General features: G+C 37.2%; 1 long non-coding RNA gene across 1 annotated transcript; it reads left to right on the forward strand.

Annotated features, from left to right (window-relative positions):
• Positions 1-886: 886 nt before the first annotated feature.
• Positions 887-11,967, forward strand: LOC144206436 (uncharacterized). Its single transcript, XR_013328357.1, has 2 exons — positions 887-1,231; positions 11,371-11,967. It is a non-coding gene; the product is annotated as an uncharacterized LOC144206436 (long non-coding RNA).
• Positions 11,968-12,753: the final 786 nt, after the last annotated feature.

The following is a 12,753-nucleotide window of genomic DNA, read 5'->3' on the forward strand; positions in this document are numbered from 1 at the left end:
ATTCCATTAATAAAATCTTCAAATTACTTCATATGTTGTGTCTGGGAAAAAAGGTTTCTTCATTTTTTGCTTCAGTATTTCTTCTCATGATACACACTGCTGAAAGCATTGGGCAGCCTTAACATAAACTCATTACCTAATTTGCCAGAACGCCATAATATCCTCAATTATTGATGTGTAATGACTTTAGCTCCAGAATGTGGTGTGATTCATAAAATGTCTGCTTTCAGCACATTTTTGTGTGAAAAATTAAGTGTCAATTGTCACACCTGTAGTGCAAGGTCACTGACATAGTTGTAGTCCGACACATTAGAAATTCATTCGATGCACATGTAGCCAGTTAGGGCTGATGTGAACTTGGTAACCATGTGACAACCATTTATTTTAGTGTAAATAAAAGGCTGAATTATTTTAAAAATGGTTGGCGATCAATGAAGAACACAAAAGACATTTTTGTTTTTTATATATACACACGAACACACGTATGCGCACACTGATGAGAATTTAAATCTTCCAACAATCAAAAGTGAATCAGCCATGTCAGACTGGGCCTGGAAAAAGACAACTTGTGCACAGTGTATGGAGAGCTTTAGTCTATGAAGAGGGAGTTATGTTGTTTCTGTGAAAAAGAAGGCCGGGTGATCACCTTCACGAAATCATTAAGAACTATCTCAGAGTATAAGGTTTTATTGGCAGGAGGAAGCATATGCATGCCATCTGCCAATGTGGTCTGAGAGGCGTATAAGATTATAATTTTTTTCTGCCAAATCCCCTACTGCCTGTCAGAAAGGTCTGAGCGGTGCGACCACAGGCCCTGCAAATAGATTAAATCAGTCCAACCTCTTTCTGGCTCCATCTGCTTTCCCCTCGTTCTCTCTGGCTGCCTCTCACCCTGCCCTCTATTCATCTATTCCCCTACTCATCCATCCATTTCATCTTTTTTCGCCCCCCACCCTTATGCCCTTCTGCCTCGGCTCCTGCTCCTTTTCACCAAAATTATTACATTACACATCCAGGGAACATCCATTAGTTAGGAACATATTCGCTACCCACCCTTGCTTCTCCACCTCCTCTTCTTCCTTTTTCTTTTCTCTCTGCAAGAATTGGCTGAAGCAATGTTATTTCAGATTATACAGCTGTTGAAGCACATTCGGAGCGAACAACGGGAGATCGGAAGCGGTAAACCCTACGCAGGGGGAGAGGAATAGGTGTTGATGGAGTTTCTGGACAGGTGAGAATTGGAGAGAAGCTGTGAAGTATAGCTTTGATGAGATGGAAGGGCAAAGATTAGTGAGCGAAGCGTTAATAGGAGATAGAGGCCCCCCTTCTAAAGAAAAAGATTTGTTGAGGAGGTGTGTACAAAACGGCTAAAGAAGGAACAAACACTATTTTTTGGTTTCATTAAAAAGTATGAGGCGGCCTGTTGTTAGTATTCATTTTTGGCTGTACCACAGTTCCACACAATACCATATGTTTTATATTATTATATAATATATAATACGGAAGAACTTGACATCAAACAAAGAGACATACTATGAGTGTTTTCTGTTAACATTTCCCTATTAATATCACTGCCGATATACAGAAGTAGTACGTTGACTTCATTATACTTTCTTGCACTCCTCAATTTGCACTGCAATTTTTAGTGTGTTGCTTACTTTGAAATGTATTCTACCTTTTTAAAGCTGCATATGATAAAAAAGTAGACACTCATGCCAGGGCTGCATCTCGAATGCATTGCGCACTGATCTCCGCTTTGTTCTTATATTGAGGTTTCATTTGATGAGACACAGAAGGAGTCTGTCAAAGATGAAAGAAAAGAAAGTATGAAGGTTATAAATATGTTGAACTGAGACCCATCAGATACATACACATTTCTTTCTGTTTTCCATTTGTGTGAACCATTCATCTCCAAAACAGATCAATCAGGTGGCAAATATCGGTGTCCGTGTATCCAATAGTTCTAAAAGCAGGACAAATAAGCCCTTGGCTCACTTCTACTGAAGCCATCAATTCTCAATAATATATGGTTAGCCGATCCTGTTCTGAACTCGTTTTTTAGTAGACTGGCTGTGCTCAATAGTGTCACAACACTATTGACTAAGACCTCTTTGCTAGGCCCAACACCCAGAATGGCGGTGACTCATGCTGCATGTAAAACAAGGACAGGCCAGATATAGACCACGTAATAATAAAATATAGCCTAATGTGATTGTTGGTCAGTGTCATGTGTTTACCCCTAACACTCTGATCAATATGGCCTCTAAAATAAATGCAATGACAGAATCAAACTTACTTTTAAATGAGGTCTTAACAGAAGTGGGTTACAACATTGATAACCATTTCCGGGCACTCATTCAGACACCTGCACACTATAATAACTGGCCATTAGGTTTTATGTCTGAAGACAAATACAAAGGGCAATCCGGACATTGTGCTCGTTGAGCACTTTTTCTGATGAATCACTGTTATGTCGGCAGCGATGTCTCTTGCGCAGGAGTCGGTGGTTCGATATTTTCACTCTGTCTCCTCTAAAGAAATTGACAGGTGTCAGTCCACACAAATCGTCTTCAACAGGGCGACACGCAGCGGCTAAACTGATGTGATGAAAGCATATGGTTTGTGTCATAAAATTAAAAGCATAAAATTACATAACTCGCAAAGCCAAAGCATGTGAGCTTTTTTGATGTTATTTTGTTAATAATACTGATCAGTGTAAAAGCAGGCATAACTGTGCAAACAAAAAAGTCTTAAATAAGTGAACATCCTCTAAGACTGGTGAACCAAGGTGCCCATTGTACTACTGTATAGAATACAGTACCACAACAAATAAACAGCTTGTGACTATAATAAAGTGTTCAACTTGAAATTCCAAAGCTGGATAATAGTCATTTTCCAGATAAAACACCCACTCCTACAATATGCATTGGTCTTCTCTTGGTTTGGTTACAATTGCTCATATACATATCGACCTAATACTATTCTAATAAAAGGCAATGAATGAGAATGAGCTTGCTTGCAACAGATTGCGTGAGATGGAACCGCCAAGGGAACGAATGCGGTGAAATACAACAGTATGACCACGCTGTTCCCTCTCCCCAGGCAAACACTCTCTGTCACAAGTTTTGAAATCAATCAAGCCATGTGAGTTATCCACACAGACCAAAATCAAAACGGCATTACTTACCTAAAGCCCCTTAATTTCCAATCCATCTGACAAGTGAGTTGAAATATGAAATCCCATTATTTTGAACAAGTTGGGAGGGGGTAAAACATAAAACATAAATCATTTCAATTTCATTTTACAGAGGCATTGTGTGTTTAGATGCAGAGGGACACAAAAGAAATGTTGACGTTGAATAGTGAAAGTGACAGCTGGAAAATGAGGTGGAGAGATCTGAAGTGACACCTGCAAGGATAAAAAAAACTGAACAACTAATGAATCACCTTAAAAGTCCAATAGCAAAACCTGGAATAAATTTTAAACTTTTATTTATGTCAACGTTTTTAGGTTTATTTTCTAATGACCTTCAAACAGTGGCAGTTCTTTAAGCCAGTCTTTTCATTTTGATATTACAATGGCTCTATAAACAGTAACCACTGGTGTAGACAACCCAAATAAATTATGAATGCTAAATAAAAAAATGAAACATTTGCCATGAAAATAGTAATACCGATGCATTTAATTAAACTATTTTAAAAATGATAAAACCTTTTAATTGTAGTCTAGTCTTAGACCTTTCAACCAAGTGGCTAGAAATTTGAGAGTATACAGACTATTCTAAAAGTGTAGTGAAACATGACATAAAAAATATTCAAGCTTGAGCAATGAGGAAGAAAACAATGGAATTTGACTTGTCCGGCAAAAAGATGAAAATGTCCTGGCATGGCTAAAATGTATTGATATTAATTTCAATATATTTTAAAGTCATGAAACTTATAACATTACCCTCTCACTGTATACCTGAGTACTTTTGTAGTATCAACAGGCTGGTCATTTGACTTGCAATATTTATTTTCATAGACCTGTAAAAAAAGACTAATCAGAGAGCTTTTTTTCTAATTATTATTCATGTCACCTTGGAAGGGATTGAGGCACAAATTGAGTGTAGGACCTGTTTAAATCCATCATTGTACCACAGACTAATAATTCATGTCGATTACAGAGCCTCTAAATTATTCATTTACCAGGATAATGAAAATATGTTAATTAGACAATTGTATTGAGGAGCAAATAATGCATTACATTCCTCAGCCATCAAAATTGGGATTACCAATTATTTAAGCATTCATTTGTGAAGATGACATATTATGGCCAGCCAGGTTTTAAAAGTATTACGGATTCTGGTTGAAGAAAGAAAAATAGGAATACGTTTTTGGAAATATATTGAATATTGAAAATCATATTACGTCATTGCATGACACAGGTACATTATTCTCCCATGACAGTGGGATTCTTCTTTTCTGTATGAGCTGCATACATTTCAGGCTTTTTTTCTTATTTATGCAAGTTAAAAAAACATATATATATATATATCCCTACTTATCTAAAATGTCCTCCTTCTCACAGCTGCTTCGGATTACTTCAATCGGTCATCATCAGTCCTTTATACCTAGGCAAGCCTTTTCAGATGGAGAACAGTTCGCAGAGTTTTATCAAGAGGTTCTACCTATATTGTGTCTCCTGCTGCAGGGTCCCCATATTTCCCGTTAGGGCCTCTGCCCTCTGATGATTACCTGAATCCTGCCCACCCTGGGCTTGTGGGCGTGTTTTTACTGATTACAGGTTGAACGGGAAATGTGTGGAGTGGACACAGCTATATGCAATCACCATCAGTTGCCTTTAAATGCCCCGTGAATGCCTCCACTCATCCTGTGTTTTTGTCAGTTGCATCCTGCTGTGTTGTCAGCTCCCGGCTTACAACATTTACTCTCCTCCTAGAACTTGTTTTTGCATACCACACTTTGGACTTCAAGCCTGGGACTTCTCAGTCACAGAGCAACAAAAAAGGACGCCTCTGTCATTTCTGTGTTGGAAAAAGTACAGTATGATAACACTCATGAAAATGACACACCTCACCTCTGATTACAAGCATGGTAGGCATTCCTTGCTTTCTCACTATCACCTCATCCAGGCGTTTAGCAATTTGCAATAGAATAATGCCCCCTTCTGAGGGCTTATCTATGCAATCACAATTACATTTAGTGTTGTTTGCCTGAGGGTTTATAGATTCACACATACAGTACATGTTGACATGTTAAAGCACAAAAGGAAAAAAAACCTGACTGTTAAGGTGACAAGGTGACTCTCTTCCGCATATACAAAGTCTTGTCTGCAAGTCCTGAATTAGATTTCTAAGGAAAAGGCTTGGTAATTTCAGACTACTGGTCTGAAATTACTAAATAAAAACAATTGACACGAACCTTAACCCTGCATAAGATCCTTGAATAAATGACCAATTTAGATCTGTTAGATCTGTGGTCTCTTTTTTAGTCATTTGTTGCTGTCAGAATTTCTAAGTAACAATTTTGATAGCTCTTCCGTGATGTTTGGTGGGATACTGCTATATCCCTGAGCATTTTCACACAGCGTCAAGGCATCCTGCTGATAGTCATATGTGTGACCTGTCATGCAGTGAATTGCTTTTAACAGGAAGGGTGGGAAAACTAGGTGTTGCATGTGAATTCCCATAACTGTCCAGGCATTTTTACATCTCCTTTGAAACAAACACACTTCCGTCTGGTTATTGCTTCATTTTTGTTCGTGCATTTACATGTCAAAAATACAATTTTTGGATCATAGACCATTAAGGATTCCACTTACCTTTACACTGAGATTATAAACCACCTAAGTTCACACCAAAGATAATCAATACAAACAAGTGAGTACATGCTAAGTCAATTTTGCAGATTCCAGCCTGAATTGGCCAGTCAATCACAGGGCATAAGGAAACAGACGTACAGCCATACCCGCTCATACGATTTAGGACATTATGTCTTCTAATTAACTATTTTATAAGATTGAGACTGCAGACCAAGACATATTGGACATATTAGAAAGGAAAAACAATCTGCTTGACATTGACCTTATATAAGATAAGAATAAGAGGCACATTGTTATATCTTAACTCCAAAATATGTAATGGTCGTTTAAGCAAGCATTATAATACTGATTTAAGAAGCATTAAATAACCGCCATTAACTGAGATATCAGCCGATCAGTACACTTCTCCCTGGGCAGAATCAGCGAAAGCAATGTAGTCTGATAGCAAGGATAGTGCTGACTAATGTCTCTCTGTGTACCTTACCGGTGCCAGAGCTGATGCATCTCTGCCAGGAAGCAGTCTGTTAACAGATATTTGAGTCACTGGCTCTGCCAAGACTGAATCATTTCATTCAGTGAGCATTTTTTTCATAGCTGCTTTGTGGCGATTGATCAGATTTCCTCAACGATTCGAATGAATGACCATTTGCTGCATAGGCTACCAATTAAAATGTAAACTGGTCCACGGCCAGAACCCTCTTATCTGCCCTTGTTATGGAAGAATTATGAAGTCCGCTCGAGGCAGTGCGGTTGCAAAGGTAGCACTCAACGATGAATTAATGATAATTAAAAAAAAGAAAAATATCCCTGTCAAAAAAACAATCATTTGTTGTAAACTAAAGCTCTGTATGATAACATTTGTAATGTTAAATATTTTAAATGAGTTGAAACTCTAAATCAATTCATACCTCCCTTTCCATAGGCAAAATATAGTTGAATATCCATAAAATGATGATAATTAATTAATTTGGAAATCATATACCACTGTGATTATCTTGTTTTTAAGTCTATTAATTTAATATTATAAATAATGATGATTATTCTCACAACCTCTTGCTAAAAAATAACTTCACCTCTTAACAATCTCCCCTCCAAAATAAAAAAAAAACTCCCTTGTTCCATTTATTTCATTTTAATACAAAGTTCCTCCTGCTGATGTTTAACGATGATGACCCTGAATGACCTTGATGCAAGCTCACAGTCTTACTGTGAGTAGATAATAACCGGGGGGTCTCATTTCTCTAATGACCCCTTACACATACTGGGTAGAATTATTGCACCTGAGCAGCTCTCAAATGCGGCAGGTCCTGACACAGAGACATCAGTCAAGACGGGCTGGTCCAAGTAGACTAATGATCAAGACGCTGGTAAATGGTAGCCAATGTTAGAGCAAGACAAGGAGAGAGCATTAGGGAAAAATAGTGCTTATTAGGGTTGATTGTTTCATGATAGTACTGGATGGGCAAGTCAAAAAAATACTATGGAGTACATTTCCCCAGGGTTTTTACTTGACTTCTTTCCAGGCTCGGATCAATGCATTGATTTTAGCAGATGCAAAATCCCACTAGAGTGATTTGAATCAGGCTTTGACGTAATGTCTCTTCTTGTATTTACTTTTCTGACCCTGCTCCATTCCCCCAAAAAAGTCACTTAAAAAAATGCATTACACTCACCATGTTTAGTGATGATGTTGCCTCTTAGTGTTGCTTTATTCAACAAAGAAAATGTGATGTGATTGTCCATATAGCGGAAATGATATTTCACTCGCAGTGTGGTATTGTCTGCTGCTGTCTACACTATTTACTCAACTTGCATTACCTTTCAACACCACTCCAGAATTCACCCATATTCCATCAGCCCCGAGCGATATTAGTAGCATAGAGACAAGTGGCATTAAACTCAAATTCTATAATCAGATTCAATTTTGATCACTTTTCTTTCATTTGTTCACTTTACTAAAGTTCTCATTCCGATGAGGAGAGAAGGACACTACAAGTCTAATTTTATTCAGCATTCAGAGGAAAGGTATCCATAGATTAAAGCTTTATAGTTTGTTTTAGATGTGATCTTTTCCACTCAAACACCATTTTATCCTGTCTGCGTTATGAAGTAAGCTCTGACAAATATGTTGCATCTCTCCCTTGGCTAATCTCACATCAACAAACTAGGTATTTTATATTGATTTTCATGGGAAAGTAGTCCTAAATTGCTCTTCCTTTGATTATCTGGTCCTTGTTACCAGGCAACTGGATGACCAAACTCTCTTCAATTGCCTCCAACACACACATATGGTTTTGGCTATCCTGATAAAATTCCAAAAATGCAATCTACGTGTGCCTTTCCACCCTCTAATGTACTGTGAAATAGTAGCATATGCATAACTTTAGCTGACGCAAAATCAATGTTCAAAGCATTTATTGAACATATAGTTACACTGACCAGTGGTAAACTGTTGTTCGACCCGCATACACAAAATAAAAAGTCTCCAAACCATTTACCCTTTTTCTCATTTTTGAATAAATTAACAAGTGTATGTCAATGATAATGAATGATTAAACACATCTCTGCAATTTATGATAACTGTGGTGTGGACTGACCAATTTAGAATAAGGAGTGAGAATGGCAATTCTCTTTTGTTGCATGTTGTGATGGACATGGGTAGGAATCAATGATCAACGAGTGATGAAATTGACTAATGATATCATGCTGTATGAAATGACTGATGTGGAGACTGAATGATGAGTGAGTTACAAAATCAACCAATCAATGGTGTCATGTGTTAGGACGGATACTTACACTGACCAATAAGAATGAGTGACGAGGACAGTAAATCGTTGGTGCATCATGTAATGATTTTCATGTAGACTGCATGTTAAAAAGTGACTGGCAGAACTGGACAATCACTGTTTCCATATGTAAAGATTGCTATCAAAGATTTTGTAGAATGAGAGAAATTTATGGCTGGCAAGGCACTGAGATTCAGCAGTTTACTCATTTCTACATTAAACGATGTAAAAGATATGGCATTAAATTAGCAGCATGATATTAAAAAATAAAGCATTTTTGAACACAGTAATTGGAGCATTACATTTATGCATTTATTTTATATGACAAATCTGTTGGAAATTGGCGTGATCGTATAATATTTGTTATTTGCAATGATAATCTTCCCGTTGATAAAAAATAATGTCTCTATTGTCTAATTTATGATTCAAAAAGTACTGAAGAATAATTGGACTTGGATTTAATATTCATCCTTGAATGCATTGAGCGCCAGCCGAGCCAGCATTATCTACGAGTACTTTGTATTTAAACTTTTTATAACATGATAATCAAGAAATCTGACTTAACAATGCTTTCTCTCATATAAGTTTCATCAGTCGTTGCAAATAGTCCAATCACAATACAGTCATAGCATAGCTTTACATTAGAAAACATGGCATCAGCCTTTGAGCTCCATTTTAAATGAAAAACAGATTTTGAATTAAATCCCTTGAAAATCCTTTGCTAATCAAGGCTTCACCAATACCATCTGCCCACAATTTGTTCAGCTTGTACAGTATGAATAGGTGCGGTAACTTGGTTTCGTTTTGATGGATTTAAAAAAATAATAATAGGCTCTATTTCATTTGGGCTTCCGGGCATTTAGGTGAAGATGGTATTTGAATTCAAAGTGATGGCTGTCAGGCCAAATTCCAGTAAGCGAGCAAAGCTCAAGATAAATTGTCGCTGGCTTTTTGAAAGATCAAATATAATTATTCAGACAACATCCATCATATTAATCACATTTGGACAACGCACTTCTCGCCTCTCAACCCATATCCCATTTCTCACAACTCCCCACCTCCCAAAATTCTACAGAAGAGAAGAAACCCATTTGTGTAATTTCTCTCTAATTAAAATACTGAATCCTAAAGGCAGCAAATAGATGGACACGCTGGAGTGGACACACACGTCCACAAATTTCCGGCCTCTGAAATCTGTGTGTGTGTATGTGGGTGGGTAGGGTGTGGGGGGGGGGTTAATTGTGGACCACCTGCTTGTGCCACATGGGACACATTTAACATGATTGAGCCAAATGCGTGTGATTGGACACACATGACAACACCTAGGAACCGGGTTGGATGAGAATGTGTTTTTGGCAAGAAAAAAAAAACATACATGTGTTGGCTTGGAAATAGAACCCACTAACCTCCGCTTTTTCCTCTTTCACATTATTTTACCGTCCTCCCCTAGTGTCTATTATTCCAATAACTTATTCCAAACAAGTGATGGATAGGGATGGCGGGTTTAATGAGAAAAAAAAGACAGACAGAACAGAACAGGAAATGAAACAGTGTTCGCCCATACAAATTGCTATAATAAGCACATCCACATTAAAGCAGTGGAATAACTTCCACTGCATTGCTTTATTAAGATGAGAAGCAGAAAAAGAAAATAAAGCAAACAAATGCGTGAAAGATTACAGGATGAACACATAACAATGCTTTTTCGTCAATGCTTTTTGCGTCACTGTAAAAGATTCAGTGGATTACACACTGATTATCAAATGGAATGAGTCCTTTTGAATTTGCACAGGGAAGTTTCATTGAGGTGGAAGATGCATTTCAGGGGGAACTAATGGCTAATAAATCCAAGGAATACCACTTTATACCAATCCAGATTTTTTAACTGTTCATTAGAAACCACATTTCTCAAAAATAGCAGAGACAATGTATTACTTTTTGTGTGTTTATTTTCAAAATCATTTCATTCACGAAAAACGTACACGTTCTGTTATATAATTGGTTATTTAGGAACTGCCTATTCCAGATCTTTCACAGCCATTTTGATAGTAGAAATATGTATATGTGATTAAGTCAGTCTTCTATTAATAGCAATACTAACCAAATATGGAAAGGAAATAATTTTTGACTGACATATGTGGTTAGATATGCATGAAAGTAAAATTGCCTAATGAGTTATAATAAAAACTAAAAGGTTCCTTAACTTGAATATTAAATAAACACAATGTTTAGACTTTCGACTAATATGTCAAACTAGTTTTATTAGATTCATTTAACTTATTATTTTTTTTCCTTACTAGGGCCCCCTTTAGTCTGATAATAAAAGATGATCAAAGTCCCTCCAAATGTATCTTATGATTCTCAGTAAAATGGAATCTTAATGAATTTCATTGACATTTTCTTCCCAATTTAGTTTAGAAGTGTTAAATGATAAGAATGAAATATTCCCACCATATTCTTCTTTAAAAGTAATCAAAGGCATTCCCTTTAGATTCTTGTTTTCACCAATAAACACCACCAATTTCTCTTACTTACTGTTGTTATTAAATCACTGTGGAGTCGCATTTTTCTTTTGCGTGCATGTATTCCATACACAGAGTTAAGGAAAAGAAATCCCTCTTCACCACGTCCTACCACTGATAAAATTGGCTCCCTTTGGAAAGCAATCCAAATGTGACAGTGGACGTTCACATACGAATGTGTGTGGGTGAGCGGCAGCCATAGCCTGAGGCAGCGCTCTTTTCTATGTATCTGATCCAGGCCTAATGAAGCTGAGAGGCTGGCAGTTGCGAGGAGCATCTGCAGAGCTACAGAGTGATGGGCATCTCATTCCACTCCAGTCTCCCAAGGGGATGCTGTACACATCTGAGGACCCTGCCTGCTGTATGCAAGAGAAGTGTGCCCCTATGTGCCCGCACTGCAGAAGGTCACGCCACTTTGGTGCCATATGGAAAGGCTTCTTGACGGCCACAGCACTTTCTGGTGATACTTTGTACCCGTGATGTGACCGGTTTAAAGCACAAACACATTTTCATTGTGCTTTTTATTTCGTATTGACCACTAATATGCTAAGAAAAAATGACTGCATTGAGAGGCGCAAGATTATACTCACTGTCTGTTTACAGGTGGCATTTTACTGTATAACTCAACAGAGAATTTTTCGACAATTCTCATTATTAACTCCTTCCTTGGTCTTGTTTCAAACTCAACTCTTCAGTTCTCATTATCTTGTCAGGTATTTTGAGTTTATTCATAGATTTCTTACTTTAAAGTGACATTTGTGATCAGCTTTTTAAAATATCACCCTCAATGACCCTAATCCTCTTCTGTACCTCTGTTTGAAGATTTTTTTTTTTTTTTACAAAATTAATGAAATGGGCAATATTTGTGTGGTTCATCTCTTGAGGATTACGCACAATTTAGCTGTCCCCGAGTGGAATTCCCTGGGGAGGCCAGAGGGCAAAAAGCAGTCACGGAATCTTCAGTTTTTCAAAACAACACTTTCTGAACTACTTGGCGTACTACCAAGCATGCAAGCATCCTCTTGAACAAATCCCAAAAGAGTAAAAGCTCCAGGTGTGATCTTATGCTGTGACACACATGTACACATTCATGCACATACAAATAAATAAATAAATGCCCACAATGAGTTAATAATTAAGAGGGGGAAAAACTGCCTTTGTCAAAAAAGTGTCCGTGTTTTTGTCTGTTTTTTATCCACAGGGTGAACACCTCAGGTCTTTGGAATAATTAAGTCATATTTGATCCCAACTGCGCTCCAAAATTCCATATTTATCAAAGTAATGTTGATATACAACACTTTTATATCTAGTTATTTAAAATATTATAACACCCCCAGCTTTCTACTTCTCATCTTCTATCTTTTTCCAGTTTCAATGGATCTAAAAAAAATCATACAATTTCACATCACTGCTCATCTTATTTGCCAATGGTACTACAATGATGATCAGGACTATGGCACAAGGAACATGATGTTCTTCATGAGATTGTGATTTGGCACATATATGATGCTAAACTTGGAAAGATATATATACAATATACAATATATTAGTAGCATAGTTGTTGTTTATGAGTCTGTCTTTAACATTTTTGTTCATACAGTTTATACAGTATATAGTTTAA

The sequence above is a fragment of the Stigmatopora nigra genome, chromosome 13 (genome assembly GCF_051989575.1).
Source record: "Stigmatopora nigra isolate UIUO_SnigA chromosome 13, RoL_Snig_1.1, whole genome shotgun sequence".
Taxonomy (NCBI): domain Eukaryota; kingdom Metazoa; phylum Chordata; class Actinopteri; order Syngnathiformes; family Syngnathidae; genus Stigmatopora; species Stigmatopora nigra.